Source organism: Mastigoproctus giganteus, chromosome 9 (genome assembly GCF_048544385.1).
Source record: "Mastigoproctus giganteus isolate SK-2022 chromosome 9, ASM4854438v1, whole genome shotgun sequence".
Classification (NCBI taxonomy): Eukaryota; Metazoa; Arthropoda; class Arachnida; order Uropygi; family Thelyphonidae; genus Mastigoproctus; species Mastigoproctus giganteus.
The window spans coordinates 19289810-19309443 of record NC_143583.1 but is presented as its reverse complement, the minus strand read 5'-3'; the positions used below and the strand labels follow the sequence as shown (position 1 = coordinate 19309443).

The 19634-nt window shown below is 36.6% G+C and overlaps 1 protein-coding gene and 1 non-coding gene across 6 annotated transcripts in view; both read right to left on the bottom strand.

The window, feature by feature from the left end:
• pnt (ETS transcription factor pointed) overlaps positions 1-19634 on the bottom strand; it is a 103019-nt gene that overhangs the window by 23508 nt on the left and 59877 nt on the right. The gene's annotated exons all lie outside the window — the stretch shown is intronic.
• TRNAR-UCG (transfer RNA arginine (anticodon UCG)) lies at positions 18165-18237 on the bottom strand. The gene has a single exon. It is a non-coding gene; the product is annotated as a tRNA-Arg (tRNA).

Here is a 19634-nt window from a genome sequence, read left to right as displayed (position 1 = left end):
GGTCATTGCTTTGAGTACAGATGTCTTAGGTATTTGTAAAAGTCTGGAAGCCTTCCTTGTACTGCACTATACTAAGGGTGAAGATGAGGATAATTCGTTGTTTTATTAGTAACACAATCAATCAGTCTATTAGAACTTCGACAGCAATGTCCTCAAGGATTGAACTGAGAAAGGACTTTACCATTCTTCGGACAAGAGTAATGCATTGTTTAAAAGAGCATCACTATGAGTTACGCTGTTTTGCCTCCGGTTCCTTATATCATACAAACTTACATGCTAATTTGCATAACTGATCGATTTGTTCCTTAAGTTCATATTTTCCTTTGAAGTCCCGTAATAAAACTTGGTTATTATGTTTTCTTGTATGTAGATCAATACATTAAAATCAAAAGTAATTTTACGCATTATTATCACTCATATCGTCTTTTATATTTGGCATCTTGGAGGATGGGGAAGGGACTAATGAGATATATAAGGCCCTGAAGGGAACAACACGCTGCCCGAAAGTTTACTTTATTCAAAATTAGGAATAAAAGTTAAATCAAAAAAAATAGTGGTTTGCCTGTATCAGCCTCACTTGGATAAACTTCATTCTGATCACTCGTACCCTTCTCATTGAATACAAGCGGTTGAACGAATATAAAAAATGATATCTCGACTGGACAAATCCATTCAATTCTATAGGGAAGTCCACGTACAGTCACTGACAAACTATGTGTCAGAGTCAGACAAAAGTCGCACTTGCCCAACGTCTAACCATCCACCCAAACAGAGAGAAGTATTCCCGGTATGCTTAGGAGGTGTTCTGAAGTAAAACTGAGGCGTGTAATACAATGCAGGTCAAGATCGACTAGTCTACCCACCTGATTGTAAGACTAAAACTCCATCTATCAAGGGCAAGTGGCAACACGGATCTGCGCTCTACCCACTATTAATTGAGCCGTTATGGGCATAGTAAGATACTACAGAATTAGTTTGCTGTCTCCCGAGTCATCAGACTCTTGCCACATAGCAAAGCATCATTTTCGGCTTTAATTGGTGGGGGGGTATTTAAAAATGTTTACATTGCAGTAGCCACTGACAAAAGAGGACAAAACATCCGTCGATATTTCCGCATTTTCAAAATCACTAGCACCCCTCCCTCTGCCCGCCCCTTTATCTATTTTGCTGAGCTGATAGCAACTTTAAAAGAAATATATCCGGTTTTGTCCTCATTACGTGACAGCACGCATTCTGTCGTAATGAAACCATTTCCTTTAGGTATCATGACTATCGGTTACGCCATCTGGTGCATACTACATGAACTTCTTTTTTCATTTTCTTTTTATCAATGTTTACCATTTGGTGCCAAAGCAATGTAGTGAAAGATGTTAAATCTTAATACATTTCTGACTCTGAAGAGCTCTACAAAAGCAGCCAAAACTGCATCTTATAATTTTTTTTGGCTTTAAAAAATTTATTTATTTAAAACTTTAAACGATCTTATCTTTATTTTTTAAAATCCATTTCTCGATCTTATCCCTAGATGCACATTTTAAAAATCACAAATTCTCTTTACCAACCCTATGTAGTTTAGGCAAAAGGGCGGGTAGAAGTGTTGACTGATTTATGCGGGCAGTGTGTAGAAAAATAAACAAGGCATTCAGTGAACAAATCTTAGGGTTTAGAATCAAAATCGCTGCTGACAAGTCTTCAATCTACCACTTGGCTCCCTTACTGTAGTTGTTATCGGCACTCGCCATTCGTCGACAAGGCACTGGAGAGGCAGACAAGCAGGCGCCATTAAACCAGGAGTAACTACGCCATTACTTGTGTCCATATAAAGTCAGTGGAGTTTTTCCACACAGTAATTTATCACTGAGCATCTTACATTCACAAAGCAAATGAGAGGCCGTGGAGTCTATTATGGTTACCACGTAAAAAGATATGTAGGGGAGAAGGAAAGATGGGAGGGAAGGTGAAGTACGGGAGAGAAGAAAGAGGGGTATTTTGGTGTACCACTTGGTCTCTACAACTCTTGTGACTGATGTATACCAGATTTAGGTGAATGACCATTAAAATTGTGGCTAAAAATGGACCTTCAGGGTTTAGAAATTAACGTGTACGTATTATAATCGAGAAATATTAAACAAAAAAAAAATCAAATAACTGCGTAAATACTAATTTTGACCCATTATTAATATTATCATAAATACATTTCAATTGATGTATGCTTTTGTGCAAAATAAGGACACTAGTTTCTGTATTTTTTTTTTTTTTTCGCCAAATTTTACATTTCTACAATTTCAGCTTTTAATCATATACTGAAAGCTGAAAAAAAAAAATAACTGAACAGTTGAACGGTTTTTTAATAATCGCATGTTGAGCAGTTTTTTTTAACAATCACATGTTGAGCTTTTTTAACAATCGCATTTTAAAACAGTTTTTTTGACAATCTCATGTTGAGCAGTTTTTTTTTTAACAATGACATGTTGGGAACATTTTTTTAACAATCACATGTTTAAAGCTAAATGTGTACTTTTTAACAATCGCACTTTGAAAGGAAAAATGTTTTTTTTTTAACAATCAAATTTGAAATCTAAAAGCCTTTTTAACATTTTTAACAATTGTATCTTGAAAGCTAAAAGTGCTTTTAACAATTGCATGTTGAAAGCTCTTTTTTATAAAGAAGCAGAAAAAAAGTGTTTTTAACAATTACATGTGGATAGCTATAAAAAGAGCTTGATTTTTTTAAATATATAGCGGATTCACTTTTCAGATGAAGCTATAGAATTTAAAAAGATAGCAACTTAAATAGAGCTTTTCATAATGATATTATTCTCTGAAGTGAACATAAGCCTATTAACATAAGCCTATTCTTTAATAATAAGCCTCTAAGTTGAACATAAGCCTTGACCATACAGCCAAGTATGGTCTGATGATGGGTTCCAGCAAGGTCCAAAACGTTACCTAATTGTATAGTACATAAATATTTTTTTTTTATTTACACTCTTGGACAACCACAGTCAGAGAAGTTCACAATATAGAGACAGAGAGAATGCAAGAAACAGCACCGTATTTTTGTTAATAATTCATGAGTAACGTAATAACAAAGTAAAAACAGTCAAAATTTTGCTGTGATATCCAGCAATAAAGGATAGTGTTCAATTGCAACATGCTGCTTATTTTATTCTTTGTATACTGATAGTAGATAAAGATGCAAATATATGGTTTAATAAAGCTAATGTGAAAGAGAGGAGAAATAAATATACAGAAAAGAGTGTAAAACAATCCCACAGACAGGCGAATAGAATCCATAAAAACCCACTGGCGTCAGCAATCTTCGAATATAAAAAGGCAGAGACGAGGCAGTTTGACAAGAACAATAAGATCAAGTCAGAAAGGCCTTGGTGGTATCACCAGTCGACAGATTATAATTAATATTCGCTATCAACATCCGGAGACTTCAAAAAAACTGGTTGAACAAGAAAATCCAGTCGACTGGGCCTAAGTATATTTTTGCTCAATCTCTTCTTAACAGGTTAGAATGAAGTTTTTTGTTTTCTTTTTGTCTCTTAATTTTAATTTATTTTTCTTTTGAAGGTAGAGCTAATTTATGGATTCGTGTTTACATCTGGTTGTCAGAACAGGTTGTGCAGACATGCATTTCAAAAGGGGAGGGGGGGAGGGAGAAACTGTAAGGAATTGAGACCTTAAACGCAGGAAGTAAGCTTGTTTTAAAGATACTGATCTTGTACATCTTCAGTATGTTTGCTCGGATAGCGAAAACAAGTACAGAGTAATTTGGTAAACATCTGCTGTTGTGTGTACCGTTAATGTTGCAGACCAGCCAGCGACATCGATGGAAAATCCTTCTTGGAAAGTATACTAACATCGGAGGAAGTCGCCCATCACTGTCGACTAAATCGACACATAAATGGGAGAGTAAACCAAAACATTATCAAAATGATTATCAAACTCATAAGAACAAAACAAATCTGAAAAACCACTATATTCTACAATGTTCACAAGCAGAGCAGTACCCCTTAATAATTCCCCTTAAAAATAATCCTCTCCTTCATCTTGGTGATATTTGTCGTTCCATTTAGTATTTTCATTTAACAGTGAATCCCTTTCCGAACTAGTTCTAGAATGGGTTTGATCTTAAATCTGTCTTCCGCATTCCCTGATAGTCTTCTCTTTTCTTCTTATCTGTTTTTCTTTGCCGCGGGGCCTGAAATGTCCATTTCTATCGACAATCCACTTGTTCTAATCATTCACAATCAATCATTTCGCTTCAAAAGGTGTTACACCTAAGCGAAAGGAATCATTGTGTGAATGATTAGAACAGGTGGATTGTCGATAGAAATGGACATTTCTATCGACAATTGTGCATATGTCCGCTCGGGCTCGGGTATTCTCTATTAGAGACCTACTTATTTAGAATCTCCTCTTTTCAGTCTTCTCTGATTTAAAATCTCACTGCCCCCATTTTATCAAATTCATCTGTTACTTCTATTATTCACCCAACTCCACTAATCGCTTGGAACTCTTTGATTTCCTATCTTTCAAATTGCGCTTTCTCCAGTCAAACTTTCCTAACAATTAGGAAATTTTCCTTGGTGACTTTAATATTCACAAGTTCAGTTGGCTTCCGTTTTCTAGTCACGCAGACCTAGCTGGTCCAGATGCTGAGGCTTTTGCAATTACTAATGACCTCGCACAGATTCTGGTAGGTTCATTTACCTACCAGAATACCAGACAATCGTAACCACACAGCCATTCTTGATCTTTTTCTCAGAAACAACCCTTCTAAGTACTCAGTGGTGCGTCTCTCTCTCTCTCTCTCTCTCTCTCTCTCTCTCTCTCTCTCTCTCTCTCTCTCTCTCTCTCTCTCTCTCTCTCTCAGCCTCATGTTGTTTCGCATTACACCTGAATGCAAAACGGGATGATCTGCGAGATTTCTACTCTTCTTTTTCTTGGTTGGATTAGTGTTTTTAATCTTCTGATCCCAATGTTTGGTCAGATCGTGTCAGTGAAATTATCTTTGTCCCACACACTTCAAATCTCTGGCCCTGATACAATGTACACCCGCGGAGATGGGAGAAATCCCAGGAGCCGTTAGACACTAACATACCTTATACCTTATACTTGTAGGAATTAAATCCTTTATTCCGCATTCCACTCTAAAATCTCGTCTCTCATCTAAACCGTGGGTTTCCAGTAGATGGGCTAAAGCTGTTCTCAAGATAAAAATGTAACATTTCGTAGCTGGCTTGTATCTAAATCTCCTTCTCAAAACAGGAGTGTTTCTAGATAAGATCACATATCTTGACCGGAGGCTTTTGACTTTTCTTGGCTTTCTTTCTCGATGTTACTTTTCTTCTAAACAACTACTCACTCTGTACAAATCTCAAATCCACCTTATATGGAATACTGTTCCTATACCCGGGTGGTGTCCCCAAAGCTTGTCTGCAAGGGTACCACAGTGGTTATAAGCACCACCCTCCCCACACCTAGTGCAAAGGCTCGGGTTCGAACTTTTATGGGCGTTTTTCACTCCATAGCTAAGTTAGTCTCAGAAGTGGACTGTAAAATTTTCCCTCAAGGTTACTTGAGTTTTACGCTCAGAAAAACAGGCACATCGACCATAGAACACACGCAATTTTATGTACGTTATAAAATATGGGCTTATAAGTTTGGATTTGGGTGGCTATAATAAGACAATGTCCACTTCAAACTTCTCTAGACTCCATTCAGATGAGGGCAAACAGGATAATTAATGACCCATCTCTTAATAAGTCTCTCCCATTCTGTCTCAGAGACGTTCAATTTCTGCTGCATACCTTGTCTACAGATATTAAACAGTCCGAAAACGTCTCAACCAGTCAACGTTTTTATTTATTTAAATTGTATGTTATTTACAATTTATAATTATAGCAGGTTACTAACATTGGCTCACAGTTTAAATACCAGTTTCAGGAACTGTCACTAAAGATACAACACAACAGCTTGTGGGCCTCTTATATTGAAACACACAAGTATAATAGTTATACTGAACAGATGTTCACCGTCTTCAGTGAAGACGTGAACAAGTACAGTTGTGAAGGTTCCCTCAATTGCATAACTTGTAGAACACCTTCCACTATCCAAATTTAAAATCGCTAAAATAACTTTTTCTCCCTCATTTATCCCTTCTACTTTTGTTCTTTCTAAACTTCCCTGGAACATATTTCTCGAAAATTACGATCTACAGAACTTCAAGTCCAATACCAACAACTACCTCCAACATAATTTAAACGAGGGAGAAAGGGCCTGGAAGATGATCCACGCTGTGGAACACTGACACGTTCATCATTCCAGAAGTTGTTGACGGTGCGCAGGATCTGGTGATGAATGATCAACGAGTGACAGTTCGGTACATTGCCAACGACTGGAACATCTCATCTGAACGTGTACCGCATAACAACCGAGGTTCTCGCTATGAAAAGAATGTCAGCAAGATGGGTCCCAAAGATGTTGACAACAAATCAAAAACGCGCAAGATTTGTCAAGTGAACGTTTGCATAGTTTTCGAGTAGATCCAGCAAATTTCCTTGCAAGGTTTGTGACCATTGATGAGACGTAGACCCATCACTTTCAACCAGAGACAAAATAGCAGTCCAAACAGTGAAAACACAGCTCTTCTACTCTCCAAAGAAAGCCAATGGATTCCTTCTGCTGGCGAGGCACTGGCTTCGGTTTTTTTTTTGGGATGCTGATGGAGTGTTGTTAATGGATTACTTTCAGAAAGGACAGACAATCACAGGGACATATTACGCAGACTGCGTGAAGCGTTCGCATGAAAACATTAAAGGCAAACACCGATGAAAACTAAGCAAAGGAGTTCTGTTCCATCAGGACAATCCGCCAACTCACAAGTCTGTCATTGCCATGGCTGCCCTGCATGGATGTGGCTTTGAAATCTTGGACCATTCCCCATTTTTACCAGATCTAGCACCATCGGACTTTCACCTCTGTTTCCTAATTTGAAAAAAAAAAAAAAAAAAATGCTTGGCTGGCATCAATTTTCCCACTGACCGTGACGTCATTGCTGAAATGGATGTATTCCTGGAGGCCCAAGAGAAAACTTTCTTCGCAGTTGGAATTAATGCATTGTAGCATCGGTGCAAAAAGTTTGACTCCAAAGGGGACTATTTTGAAAAAGTAACATGTTACCAAACACCTGAGATAAACCGTTCATATTCAAGCCACGAACTTTCAAATTCTTCTTGTATGATTAAAGCATTAAAAAAAAATCACCTTTTTTCAAATTTTTGTGGAAAAGTGGGCAAGCGATATTCTTAAAGTTAAAAGAATCTACTTTTCAATGGACATTTTTTCGCGTATTATAGAGATATTCTTTAGTTCATGTAGTTCGGCTGGATCATTTTGATTTACACAAAGGCAAGAGGGATGCCCGTGTATGATCTGTAAGCTAGGTGTGTTCTAAAGGTCGATTTGGAAAGTAACAAAAAATCGAAATAACCTTGTGGAAAACTCTACGACGTACAAATGAGGCCAAGTAATGCAACAGAGAACCAAGAGCCCAAGATAACATTCCCACCTCAATCTGTGGGACCTCTAGCAGCTAGCATAGTGGTTATAAATCACTGCTCCTCCATACCGTGCGAAGAAAGCCCAGGTTCGAATCCCCTCTCGACGATAAAGTTTTAAGAGCTGCATGTGTTTACTTCAGAAAATTCTGTAGGTTTTTTGTTGTTTTTTTTTTTTTTTTTATCTAACAAAACAGACAAACTGATTTGCATGTTGTATGGGATGAAAAACCCTACATAACTCACTGGGAGAAACAGTACGCCCTCTGCTTCAGCTAACTATAAACCCGACTGAAAGACCATATTTATTCTGTTTAATAATAATTTGTCGAGTCACTGAGGCCCATATATGGAGGAACTTCGAGAGACTCACTAATTTCATAAAATCTCTTACATCAGATTTAATAAAATAATAATAATCTTATAAAATTTTATTAAATCTCATAAATTATACAAATCTTACAACCTCGCTAATCAGAAGATTGTATTTTCTTGTGCAATCTAAAATACATCGGAGTCTATTATAATTATTTCTTAAACTGCGAGCATAATATAAATTTTCTCCTAAATATTTCTTCGAAATAAGCGAGGCTCTTATTTAATTTTAGCAGTTATTAATGTGACTTGGAACATGCTGTCATATTTTTTCTTCGAAAGCTTGTAAAACGAGTTTTTGAAGCGTGTGTAAGCATGACTACACTTTTAATTTTGACAATGCCTGTTGCGAAGTTAAGTGTGCATCTACTGCTTTTCCCAAAAGAACAAGATGCAGCCCCCGAGTCTTGAATTAACACCCACCTGATAATGGATAACTCCATACATTCAGTATTGTCTAAACTTAATAAGTTTCTCCACAAAGAAGATACAAAACATGTTAACAGTAACACTAACGTTATAAAGTTAAAACAAAATCAAGATTCAAGATATTTTTCTTACATTTAAAACTTAACAGTTAATCAAAATTTATTTACAGCACCCCCTCCTGATAAAGGGGAACTGTGGGGGAGATCCCTCGTGTGCTGAATTACTCTCCGCGAATTTTGAATTGATCTTTCTAATAAAAGTTTGGTGAAGACCTTCTAAAAGAGTTATAACCTTTCCGACGATCCCAGCCTCATTTATGTCTAAAGTTTGTCTTCAAAACAAGAGACAAGAACTTAAGACAGACCAAAGAGCTACCTTCCACGTGTCTTAACGACCAAAGCTCACGCTCGGCAGCTGGTGACGACTTGTATTAACCTGCCGTTCGCTTGAGCGTGACAACATATGGCTGGTGGAGGAAAAGCCCGATCGCTGCAGGGAAGGGCAGTACCATTACTGAAACTAGAGAAGTCTGACGGAGAGTCAGGCAGGAGGGACAGAAGAGAAGGAGGGATTCGAGAAGAATACGAGAAAAACTCTTGAAGTTAGGGAGGGGGAAAGAAAGTGACTTGGAGCATGTGTTCCTTGGAGTGATTTACAACTACAGTTGTAGAAAATAACGCATCGGTTCCCCTCACCAGGATTATTCATTGACAGTACCAGTAGCAACGCCTGTGTACACTTGTTTATTGTATTTCATTTAATCTAACTGAGCGCCATTTATAGTCCAAAAAAGTTAATTAATTTTATTATTCAGTTACAATTCCCAGATCAGTTGGTAGGTGACGCTGGGATAGATTTTTACACGATAATAAAGTATGAGTGTGTTTCGATTAATTTATTTATTGATAGATTAATTTATCGATTTTACGCACTGAAAGTTCAATTCCAACGCCATTGAACAGCACATTAATTACTATCCACAGGGTCTAACCTTTTCACAAGAGAGCTATATAAGTTTTATGCAATTAATTTTATATTTAGTTAACTGAAATCTTGGTGAAGTTCTCTTTTTTGATCACAGGTGGCGCTACTGAACGATGGCAAGTAACTGTTTAAGTTGTTGCCAACCAGTTAAAAATAAAAGTACTTAATTACATTTTTTTAATGTATTAATAGAGGGAAAGGAGATGGAATATTCGCCAAGGCGAATAAAAAACCTCCTAAGTCTCATCTCTCGGTGTTCATCAGTATCACCTAACAAAGAGCCAGGTGAAAAAAAAAAAGAGAGTGCTTTAAGCCTCAGAGTATATACAACCTAAAAGCAGAAAACAGGCGCCTGTGCATGAACAGACCTCACCTGTTTTCCCATGCTCCGGGCAAGTCGGCCGGGTGTGTCACGCAAGCATACTTCCAGAGACGACCAATCAGAACCTTACTACGCATACTACGAGTCTAGACTCATGAATGAACGCGTAAAAGGGAACCGTGAATGAATCTAGTTTTTGTCGTGAACGTCAACCTGCTTTGCCCGAGGGGAGGGTTGATTATGAATGAACCGGATGGGAAGACGTCTGCCTTGCGTTTCTACCCGACACCGTATTGCCGGAGGACACTATTTGGTGTTAGCGTAGACACCGTGAGAACCACAACCCTGGGACAGTAGAAGGTCGAAATCGACCCCTCCCTCCGTAAGAATGAAAGATGTCAATATATCCCCCCCCACACACCTCCCCACCAATCACTCTTCAAGATTTCTTTGATTTAAAAATAGGAACAAATTCATTGAGGTCAATATTACGACACCAAAATAATGGTACCTAAATTGTGGTGGCCACGTACAAAAATTGCGTGCGCATCTTTGGCGTAGGTGCAATTAGAAAAACATTTTATCACTCAGAAGAAATTAGAAAAAAATATGAATAAGACGTAAAATTAAATATTTCATTTTTATTTTGGCAAAATTATCGCCTGAAATAATACCGAGACAGCTTCAAACAGTGCAGTCTCATGAAACTGACTAAAAAAAATACACGTGCCTGAAAAAATATAATTTAGGCGCGTGAATTGAAAGCGCCTAAAAAAACGAGGTGTAATTGACTAAATTTTATCTAGGCGCGTGAATTAAACGAGCCTAAAAAAAAAACGAGGTGTAATTGACTAAATTAAATCCAGGCGCGTGAATTGAACGAGCCTTAAAAATCGAGGTGTAATTGACTAAATTTAATCCGGGCGCGTGAATTGAATGCGCCTTAAAACGAGGTGTAATTGACTAAATTTAATCCAGGCGCGTGATCTTTCGCGTTATTTATCCAAAGTTTTTAAAATTCGTTGCAACTTGATTAGAGAATTATAGTTTTAAGAAATGTTTCTAAAATTATTTTTGTACTAGCATTGATGAATTATAAACAAATTATATTTTAGTATCTATTAAAATCTGCTTGATCATCTTTGATTTTAGAACGCAATATACAAGTATTTTAGTGTATAACTTGGTTTTATGTCTACGTATTTTTTAAAATCTTGTTCAGAATTTATTTGTGTTTTCCCAAAATACGTTTGTACTCATTTCAAGAAAAATCCCTCGGTTGGCGTTGCTATGTAAATTCAGTGAACTTTGCTGCCTGTTTCTTAACACCGTACATAAACTATATTAAAGTAAATATAACTTCATAAAAGTTAAAGCGGAGACCACTCCCTTCCCACCCACACTGCTAGTATACGAGACTTAAATCTGCAGAGCTACAAATGTTGACTAGATGGATGCTAGCTAAAAATAGATTCAGGCCCGATTCTGGGAGGCATCTGATTTGCTCCTTCATGAACATATATTTATGTATTACACATGGCAGAAATTTTGTTTGTGGGTGTTAGTGGGTCTAGTGGAAGCCATTCCTCTCTGATGAAGCCCATTAAGAGAGGGATGATATTTCAGTAAAGAACACGAGCCACGTTTTCTTTTCTTACACTTTCTACCACGTTTTTTTTTTTTTTTTTTTTTCTGAAATATAAATCTTAATTTTAAGATTTTGTTCCTATTATTTTCTTTCAAAAATATTTTGAGAAAAGGGCCGTTTGAATAATTTTAATGAAAAATAAAAGGACGAAATAATGCGCCGTCTAGCGAAAGTTATTATAAGTATATATTTGGATGGTATGTTGGACATTAAAATGCAGTTAGAAATTTATTGGAGTGTTCAATTTTAAAGTTTTTGTTAATCTTAAAATTTTTCGTTAGCTTATCTACAAAAGCAATTAACAGAAAGATGAGATTCAATGGTGGAGTCGATGTAGTTAGCGGGATAACTGTGTCAAAGTCGAAAGCAATAGCAGTTCTTTTGTTCATTTTCATGTCTTGCAAACAATAGGATCGTCTAGGTGTTTGCACAAGTACCCTCAAGCAAAATTAAACAACATATGTGGTCGACTTGGGCTTCAAAGTCCTTCAGAAAATAGAAAACACGCATACCAATAGGAAGAAAACTCAATTGCTGTGATCAAGTGAGTGAGGTAACTTTGTGCTTTTGCGACAAATTTAAAAACAAACAAAAAAAAAAGAACAAGCTGAGGTTGAGTCAACTAGACACGAAGTCAACTTAACAGGGGTCGCTTCCTGGGCGGGGCTCTGAACGTGGAAAGCGTAATGAATGAAGTGGTCATTAATGGCGTCCTTGGACAACCAAACGCTAAGGTTGTGTAACCCTCAAACTACACACTGCTATGAACAGCAGCGGGCCATGGTAACTTTCAAAATCGCTGCCCACAGGAACCGCATAGTTAAACACGGGTGCTGGGTCTGTTAAGGGGGGAAAATTGAGAGGGAGGACCACATGCTCAGAAACGTTTCCTGCCTATCCACCCTATGCGCGTTCACATAAATGTTACCAAAGTTTTTCTTCATATTCGATGTTTTTGTATTTAACTGCTCAGCTAAGCCTAATTATAATAATTGGTTCCTCAGATGGCAACTTTTGCTGCTTGTTACAAAATATTCGACCTTTCCTCCACGAAAATGTTAACGTAAATTGGGGTAAAATCCCTAAGATATCGCGTGATGCTTTAGTATCTTTTAATCGTTTAAAAGAAATTTTCTTCTTGGATTCCAGATGACCTTGTTGGTGACATTTCAATCTTCCTTGTATTTTGTTGGTTTAAGGGGATGTTTCTCCTAATGTAGATTGCACCATCCGAAGCAACGGATTAAGAGCTTGATAATCAGCCGTGATTGCTTATGATTGTGAAACAATTGGGGGATTCTGAATTAAATAAATAATACGCTAAGAAATGTCTCCTATAATAGGTACGAATTTAAAAAGAAAAATCGGGGCGAGTTTTCTCTCGCAACTCATTCAACGTTTAACCCATTATCACATAACCATGGACATGGTTGTAAAGAAAGGATCGTCCTGACATTGTTCATATGGCTTATAATTACTTTCAATGACATATCGTAGTGTTTGTCGTGCCTTCGGTGCCCTTCAAATACCTCGCTGTAGCTCTTACATGAGATGCAAGCTACTGTGGATGACATTGAAATACTAAAGTGGATAATTACAGCTAGAAACGTAGCTAGAGGGATGATTAGGAAGGAGCACACATAAACGGATAGCTCAAAGCTTACCTCACAGCACACTATACAGTTTTCCATGCAGATGTGACACAAAAAAATTCAGGACGAAAGAAGGGAAACCAAGAAATCTTTTGATTTGTTCTCTTAATCTTCAGCACCACTTAACCCCCTCCGCCCCTTTTTTCACTTTATTGAATCGCACATTTCGTAAACCTCTGTTGGGGATCGAGGGAGTGTACAAAGAAGGTGCGTAGGGGGTTAGCAAATTCAATCAGTGACAAACGGAACGCCGTGACGTCATTCGCGTTCCTTCCTTGTTCCACACGCAGAAATAGCAGCAACTTCCATTTCCAGGGTTCTCAACTTCCTTATAAAACTGTGATGGAGGAAAAAAAGGATTTCCCCTGAACACGTTACGATTGCATTATGAATCGCCTGACAAACAATGGCTAGCATCCTTTGACCTTCCAGCAGCTCTATACACTACACGCATGCAGACATACACACACTGACGGAGACTCGCAGACAGCCGTCTGTTGCCCATATGCGAAGCGCGAGGACTCAAGATGGTCAAACACGACAACCTACAAGCTGTCAAGACATTAGTCTTCAGTTACTAACCCGGCTATTAACATGCCATTGATGTAAACACCGAGCGGGGTTAGAAAGTGGGAGATGCTGGCTTATCGAATAAACAGCCGTTTCTTTCTATGAGTTAGCTCTCTTATAACCGGAAGTAGTAATTAGTATACTGGTGACACAACTCTCCTCTTCCCCCATCGTTGGATCAGCGTTACACCTTAAAAAAAAAAAAAAAAAGGCGGGAGACACTTCGTGGTGATAAAGTGATGGAATAATTTTTCAACCTCCTAGCAGATGTGAATGACGAAACGAAACCAAAGAGGGGGCCAGTTCAAATGGAATGAATCCAACCAGTTCAATCCGATCGTATCATTACTGAGCGATATTAGTCATATAGCAAATAGAAGTTCTACTCTATTCTTTGATTTTATTTTTTAATGCTGCTGTAGGAACAGAATATTAATTGATTCAAATTATTTTTATTAGGGCTCATTTTGCGTTGTATACATTTCAGTACTCCTCTAGAAAACTGGCTTGAGAAATAATGGAAAACGTTGACCATAAATTCTCCCAGCTCCCAAACCCTGCTTTTACCCCGAGATTCTTAATCTCGGGGTAAAAGCAGGGTTTGGGAGCTGGGAGAAAGAAAAAGTTATCAGAGAAAGCCAAGAATTGTAGATGAACTCAGAGAAACCAACATAGAACTGGCTGGTTATATTTCTCTGGACTTTCACGTATAGTGGAAAAATTCAGAGGTCAGATTGAAAAAAAATTGTTAATAATGCTGGTACCACGTTGAGATTTTAATATGTTTAAAGTAAATGGTATAAAATTGATAAAATTTTGATGGATTAAATCTTTTATGTCCCATTGCACTCAAATAACATTTATAAAAAAATAAATAAATAACAAGCAGTAACTTTCAAACTTTCAACTTTCAAATCAACCTTTCAAATCATTTTACAAAAGGGGCACCGGTCACCGGATTAATAAAATTCTCATCTTGCCGGGGGCGGCAACCTTTGTTCAAGGTTAGCTATCCCTTTTAAAACAAAGATCCACTTTAACCATTGTTCAGCAAGACATAAGAATGTCTTCTTAGAAATTTCCGATATAAAAATCCTTGATCGGCATCGACAAAGGTAGTTTATACTTAGGGTTACTTGCAAGTCCTTTTATTTAAAGACCACTTTATTTTAAATCTTCTCCAGGGCATGGGAGTTAATATGCCTTGAAGCATGGAAACTAATATGCCAGTAAGAAAAATTTTCCAAGAAGATGGGAAAAGACCAACTACACACACAGTAAATGCGACACTTGATTCTCTTAGGAATATTTTCATAATAGGGTTATCTCGAATTGATATTCTGAATTTTTTGAGTTGGATGTCCACTGAAACAGAATTTCTTATCGGTATATTGTTTTAAGGATACTGTGCACAATAAAGATGCCTAAATGGTAGATCGCGAAATGTCATTTGGTTCACTGATCAACAGGTTACGATTTTCTACTTTTTTTAACTCAATAAACCTGCTAAAATTGGAAAATAAATGGAGTCAAGAGTATTCACTGCAATGCAATCAAAATGCTTGAAACAGATGTAATATTATCTGCTAAAAACGATGTAATATTCTATTTCTTCAGCCACACCGCACATCGAAGTCAGGCTAATCAAAAAGCAAATGATGTCTACGAAATCATAAAGTTTGGTAAATTGCAAGATGTCAAATGAGATATTTTTTTACGAACAGCTTGGAGTCTGTATCAATATGTGTCCATAGTCTGAATTTAAAGAGATAAGAATCTATTCATTTCATCCTAACCACTTCTTTTTCTGCCTCAGAATCATCCCTGCGGCACATTCTACAGATGATCAACAGTTTGCTATTGCTTCAGAGTCGCCATCACAATTCAATAAAAAATCATAACCATCCGTTGCTACCGATGCTCCGAATTCTCCCATCGCACCAATCTTAACTACATATTTGCCATTGCCGATTTGTTCAACGGAGAACTTAATTTCTTCCCATTAACGACTTTATTTATCCCTATTCCAAAGCTTCCCAACAAAGCGAACCAGAAGGTATCATTGACGTCAACAGAAAAAGAGAACAGTGAAAGAAAGATTTAATAAATTTAAATGAAGGCGAAGATTCAGACAGACTCTCACAGTATTGCAGATTTATCAAAAAAATTATCAGCAACAGCTGTGAAGAGTTTTATATTAAAATAATGAATAAATCCTGGTTTTCTTAACAGACTTCCTTAAAAAGTGTACATCTCTCAAGCAGATTTCATCTTTAAAATTTTGTTAATGTAAAGAAGCAAATGAAACCATAATTAGATGACGAAATTGCCCCGAAACAGAAAGAGAAACAATTAGAACAGGCTTATCACATCACTCTTCCTCTTCCCCTTCCCCCCTTCCCCCAAAATAGAAAAGGTACTACCGTAATTCACAGCATTGAGGTTTTGAATTAAGGAATGGGTTATTTAAGTTTCTTAAATTTTAACTGGCAGACAGCCAGCCAGCATAATATATAATAAAATACATGCAATAACGAATACTGACTAAAAGAACTAAGTAACATCTTAGATGCACTACGTTGCAAAATTTTTAAGACCCTAATCAAGAAGCACATTTTATGCAAATATTTCTGCAGAAGGTAGCAGGGTCGTTTACAATCGATATTCCATACAGAAGTAAACTGAACTAATTGGATTGGAAAATAGACAAGATGGATACCATAAAGCAGGAAGGACTTAGTGAACGAATGAGTTCAGAGATTCAAAACGTTTCAAACCATCGTCCGCCCTCTCCCTCTCCCTGTCCCTCCCCTCCTCCTCTCTGTCCGGGACATCGCAGACGTCCCAGTTAATGAGTCTTCTCAGTTAATGCATACTTACGAGTGCCTTAACTAATCGACTCAACTTTCCGGAGACCTCATCTGAACCCAAAAGAACTACGGTGGGACTAATTGAAAATACGTATGAGGGCTCGTCCAATTAAAAATTGTCCTTCCGAGGAATGGAGAAATATCTCTCCGGCAACCCTTTATATGAGTTAACGAAAACTTCCTGTGATCCAGTATTTGATGGTAGATCGTAGGAAGTTTTCGTTTTTGTGGGGTGAGAAATAGTGTAAAAATCTAATGCCATTATTATAATATCAAAGCATTATCTAGCTTCCCTGAAAATTATTATTTTTGAAGAGCAGTGTACAGTAATCTCAGTGTAGATGATTGACCCATCACCCTTGTATGAATTCATTTATAGATCAACAACTTCAACATTCAATTTAAAATCACTAGTAAAAAAAATTGATTCTTTAACAGTCTCTTTCCTAATCCTATCAACCAGGAAGTAAATGAATTCGCAGTCACACAGATGGGATTCGAAGAATAATGATGTCATTCTTCCTCCAGCAGGTGTTCACGAATTAAGTCAACTGGAGATAGTTTTAAGATGTCAACTTCATTATTACACGAATATATATTTGTAAAGTCTTACTTATTCATTATGATTGAACTAAGAGATGGTTTTTGTAAGAATAAAGTTGCTACTTCCATATGTGTGAAATATTCTCTTTAAATCATTAGACGTCGATATTATTCTGAGTACAAAAATGGTATCACTGACTGCAGACTCGTGGTATATGTGGGGAAGAAGGTTAGGGGCTTGCTCTGAACATCGAGTTATTTTTAAGCTTTCCAAGAAAGGAGGCTGTGCCTTAGGTCTAAACCATTCAATCGACCTATAAATAGCGGAAGATAATAAAAACTCAGTGAAAAATAAAAAAATGGAATTCTTCAGGACTTTTCGGTTCAGAGCATGCGCACAGTCAACAATGTTTATTCAAGGTGACGACTGGTTTATTTAAATTTAGTATGAGTCAAGATAGAAATCATGTATTTAAAAATGGCTCTCATTGATTAAAGGAAATTTCTTAAAAATATTAATATTAGTCTTTATTATCACAAACTAAATCTATACAATCAAAATTATTTTAATAAAATGTTAATACATTTCATTTTCTTTAAATTACTAAACTTGAGTTGGTACACATGGATTTATTTAGACGCCAATTTTTGCATAAAGGTCATTTTTAATTATTTATACGGTAACTACTTATTCCAAAAATAATAAAAACAAAAGAGCAGCCTCTTTACCATATTAATGGGGAGTTTTTTTATCTATTTTGTTCCAAGCGTTTATTTTATATTTTCTACATTAATTCAAAACATTAAACAACAATTTTAATTATACTGTATTTAAACATGAGCATGTTTAGCATTCAGGTGTTCAATTTTTCAATTTTTAATACCCCCACCGAAAAAATTTCATGATGGTGTCATATTAAAGTGGAATAGACTTAGGAGTGGCTGTCCATCCCACTTTATTATCTATATCTTTGATACCACACTTATGTTATATCTTATTATATCATTACATTTTAATACCCATAGACCGGCCAGGAGAGTCTCACTGTTTTACAGCAGCAGAAAAACAGTTCAGCGTCGTATGGGATCGATTTCGGAATGCGCATGTCAGTTATTCGTGTAGGTCTATATTGGCTATGCCACCCCAGGGACATAGCCAACACAAAAGAAGGGGAAAAAAAATAAGATAGATTGCAACGTCCGCGACAGGACTCGAACCTGCAATCTTCTGATCCGAAGTCAGACGCCTTATCCATTAGGCCACGCGGACGCTGTTAAGCGTCTTCTAACACCTTATGCTATCCTTTTGCTACACTTATTTAAATCATATTTTCATGTTAATACGATTCTTATAATAAATTACCCTTATCCAATAACATCCTAGATTTTTCTTTTTGGACCTACTTTTTAAGAGACTATTACTCCAATTTAGCAAACTTTTAGGGGCCCGCTTCAGTGTCGAGGCCTCGGTGTACACACTCACTGAAACTCCCCCGCTAATAGATTTTCTTATACATCAAACACAAAACACTTTCGTACCGTCTTCAAGACAATGTCCGTATAGACGTTGGTTTTCCATACCATCTACAAACTCATATGGCGCTATAGAGAAGGATTTGTCAACACTAAGACTGGTTGACATGGATATCCTTATTTTGGAGTGATACGAGGAAATCACACTTAACTGTGAGTGGTCAGTTAAAGCCTTCCTCCTCCATATTAGATGGGCTAAGGGAAACAATATCTTTGCAATACAAAAAAGGATGGAAATGAGTTGTTTCCTCCTTTTCAAGTTGCCTTCCAAACTGATCTCTTCGTTTTAACAGTGCTTGTAAAATATATTAACCATTTATTTGAAATTATAATGGTACAAGACACTAATTTTGATTTTAGAGGGAATTTAAATTATTCTAATGCAAATTTTCTCCACGTTTTACCATTTTTGGAAATTATTGAATTGGAAAAAAAATGTTATTGTGATAAATTCTAAAAGCTTAACGAAATACACAAAAATCACAACTTTTAAGCGCAGTTTATTATTTATAAAATATATAAACAATTGGACTTCACGATCGGTGCGCCAACTGGTGACAAACTGACCCATTTATAATATTTAAAAAAAAAACCTTTTGAATAAATTTGCATTTATTAACAAAAAAAATAAAAATATATAAAAGGCTGAAAACAATAATTAAAAATAATTTTATTTTAAAGATTTTTATAAAAAAAATATTAAGTAAATTTTGGAATAACAGTGTTTTCTTGTTTTTGTTTCTTTAATTGTCTATGCAATGTGTGTTGTGTTTATAATATATCTTGCATAGACAAAAATAGACCACAATCAAAGCAAATACAATAAGCCCACTAATAGGACCAAAAAAAAGTTCCCAAGTGATTCCCTCCCACCCACACCAATCTTACTCTATGTTCGTTAGGGAATAACCAATGGAAATTCAATGTCTTTGCAGTTTTACTGCAATAAATTCGTTTAATAAAAATTAACAATCTAATTGTATATTTGTGAACTTATCAGCAACATTTGAAATAGTTGTTAAACTACCTACTAATGAGGGATGGACGAATGTATCATTGCCCTTCGAAGGGAAACTTCGGGATATTTATTACAATCGCCAGAACCCCACACATAATAACTTACTAAACTGGTTA